The sequence below is a fragment of the Amaranthus tricolor genome, chromosome 16, assembly GCF_026212465.1.
Source record: "Amaranthus tricolor cultivar Red isolate AtriRed21 chromosome 16, ASM2621246v1, whole genome shotgun sequence".
Classification (NCBI taxonomy): domain Eukaryota; kingdom Viridiplantae; phylum Streptophyta; class Magnoliopsida; order Caryophyllales; family Amaranthaceae; genus Amaranthus; species Amaranthus tricolor.
The window spans coordinates 5,525,475-5,529,890 of NC_080062.1; positions in this window are offsets into that span (position 1 = coordinate 5,525,475).

The window sequence follows — 4,416 nt, forward strand, 5'->3', positions numbered from 1 at the left end:
GTCGTTATTAGTAATCTCGTGCATATTTTGAAGATTTATGCTACTTTACTCGTTTTGGTTATTCATATTGATTTTGAGTGGTTTTGATTGTATTAAGGATAATTCTTATGGTTTTAATGATGACGGAGTTTACTAAGGGGATTTTAGCTCGGGTGAAGATGTTCTATAAAGAAAATGAGCAAAAGAGTAAAAGTGTGTTTATAAGGCAAAAGTTTTGAGGTGAAATTTAATACATATCTACTTTTTTGGCCATAACTTTTGATAGAAAGATTGCATTAATGCAAAGTTTGCAACATTGGAAACTAGACTTCAAGAGCTTTCCAATGGTATATTATATGCCCGATTCCGATAATCGAACAAGAATTGATGATCCTTTGAAGTTTGCTGAAATTGTCAGCCAAAAAATCCCGACTCGGCTGCGTGGTCGTGGAAGAGGCTGCCGACTAGGCTTTTTCTTCTGGAATCCGTGCATCCCATTTTTCAATACTTTAATTTTGTATTATTTTCTTTTATCTTTATTCTTAATTAACATTTTAGGGTTTATTTAATGGTTAATAAGAGGCAATTAGATGAAGCCTCCTTGAGAGGAGCACAAGAAGGGAGACTAAAAACCTCTTCTCCTTCTTCCCCCTTCATCTTCCTCTCCATTTGAACGCCATTTTAATTCTTGTAAGCTTTTAATTTCTTGTCATTGATTTACTTTCTCATTATTTGTTTAACCTTTCTTCATCAAATTTGTATTAGTCTAATTGTCATACTTTAATTGTTTTCTTAGAAATCGTCATTTAATAAAAAGTAGTATTGTTCTTCCTATTTTGTCTCTTGGATCTTTAATTGTGTGTCTCATAGTTTAATTATTGTTTTTCCTTGCAAATTTCATTATTATCATCTTTTATCATGCTTAATTTCATTCTAGGGTTTGTGTTCATTGTTTCCACCATGAATAGTGAATAGATTTATTTTTTAGGGTCAGGGTTTGAACCTATAATTTAAGTATTATTTGATTATTGAAAGTGTCTATGAAATTAGGATTAAAGTGATTCAATTGTGCCACTAACCTTAAATAAATATGCTTTGTTGGACTAGTCAATAGAACTAGCGTGTTAGATTAGGATCAAATTTGCTTTAGGATAAATTTTAGTTAAATTCATATTAATCCGTTCAATAAAACTAGCGTGAGAGAATTGAATTAATAAGGCCTAAATCTATTAGTTAATTAACATAATGAGAGTTTGAGATTAACAAGATCGTATTTAATCACATAGTTGATCCGACATTTCATAGACACTAATAAGACTTCGATCATACAAGAATTTAGGGGATTCCCCACACCCTAGATCTCTTCATCATATAGCTTAAACCCATATTTTCATTGCATTTTTAGTTTGTTAGATAAAAAATCAATCAAACTTTTTTCTCTTTGAGCAATATAATTAATCGAAATTAGCAGGTTTCTTGCGCTACCTTCCTTATGTCCGACCCGCGACTACACGTACACCGTGCGCTTGCGGTTAAATTAAATTTGCACATCACTTTCTATTTTCATATGTTCTTTTCAAATAAGTAGATTTTACTAATTTTAGGGTCAAATTTTGACAATAATTTCTCATCGATCTATATGAAAAAATGAAGTGCAAATTTTATTTAACCACAAGCGCACAGTGTACGTGTAGATGCGGGTCGAACACAAGGAAGTTAGGACAAGAAACTTGCTAATTTCTACTAATTATATTGCTCAAAGAGAAAAATGTTTGGTTGGTTGTTTTTTAACAAACTACAAATGCGATAAGAAATGTGGATTTAAATTATATGATGAAAAGATTTAGGGTGTCAGGAATTTCCTAACTCCCATTAGTGTCTATGAAATGTCGGATTAATTGTGTGATTAAATATGATCTTATTAATCTCAAAATCTCGCTCTGTTGATTAAGTATTAGATTTAGACCCTATTAATTCGATTCTTACACGCTAGTTTTATTGAACGAATTAATAAGAATTTAACTAAAATTTACCCTAACGCAAAGTTGATCCTAATCTCACACGCTAGTTCTCTTAACTAGTCCAACAAAGCATACTTAATTTAGGGTTATTAGCACAACTCAATCACTTTAATCTTAATTTCATAGACACTTTCAACAATCAAATCATACTTGAATTATAGGTTCAAACCCTAACCCTAGAAAATGGATTTACTCACTATTCATGGTGGAAGCGATGAACGCAAACCCTAAGATGATACAAAACATGAATGAAAATGATATTATTGAAATTTCCAAGGAAAAACAATAATTAAACTATGAGACACACAATTAAAGATCAAAGAGACAAAAACATGAAGAACAACACTACCTTTAATAAATGACAATTTCTAGGAAAAATAATTAAAGTTTGACAAGGAAAGATTAAACTAATACAAATTTTATAAAAAAAGATTAAACTATTAATAAGAAAGTAAATTAAAGACAAGAAATTAAAAGCTTACAAATATTAAAAATGGAGTTCTATGGAGGAAGATGAAGAAGGAAGGAGGAAGAAGGAGAAAGAAGGGGTTTTTCAATCTCCCCCTTTATGCTCCCTCAAGGAGGCTTTACTTCAATCTCCCCCCTTATGCTCTCTCAAGGAGGCTTTACTTCAATTTCCCTTACTAACCACTAAATAAACCCTAAGAATTTAATTAAAAAAAAAGATAAAAAAATAAAACACAATTAAAGAGACAAAAAAAAACGCTGCCCAGAATCCAGAAGAAAAAGCCTAGTCCGTGTTGACATCCAGGACAAGGAAGCCGAGTCGGCGTTTTTGGTTGACAATTTCAGCAAACTTCAAACGATCGTCATTTCTTGCTCGATTGTTGAAACTGGGCATATAATGTACCGTTGGAAAGCTCTTGAAGTCTAGTTTTCAATGCCATAAATCTTGCATTAATGCAATCTTTATATCAAAAGTTATAACCAAAAGAGTATACATGTATCAAATTTCACCTTAAAACTTTTGCATTATAAACACTATTTCACTCTTGCTCATTTTCTTTGTAGAACATCTTCACCCGAGCTAAAATCTCCTTAGTAAACTCAGTCATCATTAAAACCATGAGAATTATGCTTAAAACAATCAAAACCACTCAAAATCAACATGAATAACCAAAACGAGTAAAGTAGCATAAATCTTTAAAATATGCACATAATTACTAACAACGACCATCATTAAGGAGTATAAAATGATATAAATAAGTGCAAATACTTGCACTTATCAAAAAACATATTCATGTGAGATCTTAATAGATTCGTCTTAATATATACTTTTTAAATATGAACTTTTAAAAATTTTTAAAACTCACAACTAAAATTATTTAACTTTTAAATTTACATTTAAACCTTCCAAAAAAATAAATGGAAAAAAACAAATAAAAACAAAAGAGTACTTTTCACGTCATTGTTGTAGAAGTAATAAAATAGATGAATCATCACTCGTAGCAAAGTAATGGAAACATCATCGGACAATCCATGCACCAAAACAAACACTCCTAAAATGGACTTAATTCCACATACAGTATCCTACTTATTAGATACTCCCCTTACTTATCATTAAGAGAGAAACACTATATACATAACACAACAGGTTAACACAATGTGGGCTATAATTACATGGATTTAAAATATTAAAACTAAAATAATTACTCCTAATATCTCCTTAAATTGGAGCATGAAAATTATAATATCCAACTTATGATGAAGAAACAAAAATTGAATTTGGCCTAATCTTATGATACCATCTTGAACGGCATCACGCACAAGTGATTATAGTTTGACTATTAAAATGTAGTTTCATTGATTTTGGATGATGATTCCCCAAACTAAAAAGGAGACCTTTTAAATTTTAATCACTTAAGCTCACAAGTGGCTGCAGCCATAGACGATACTCAGATTCAGGCCTTATTCGGGCTTTAAACAAGTCCCTTATTCACATAAATAAAGCGGGCTAAAAACGGACTTTATACAGCCTTTATTATTATTTTTTACTTGAACTATAATACATTACTATATAATGAAAATAGTCAATAGTCTAATTATAATTAATAAAAAAGTTATAAAAATTATAAAATTTACATAAAATATTATACTTATTCTGATGAAAATTAAAAGAACAAAATTATTCTTGAAGAGATTAAAAGATAAACTCAAGATCACAAGAAATATATTCTCAGCCATAATTACTATTTCAAAAATACTAACAAAAGTATCTTCATTATGATTAAAAAAAACCTAAATAAAGAAAAGGAATCAAAGAAATGAAAACAAGTATTAGAATTGTTATGAATGGTATCATGTGTGACTTGAGTGCACAATTGAAGTGTGTATTCATGTGTGTGACTCTTGAGTTGTGAAATCCAAAAGGGTGTAATTATGTGGGAGAGTATTC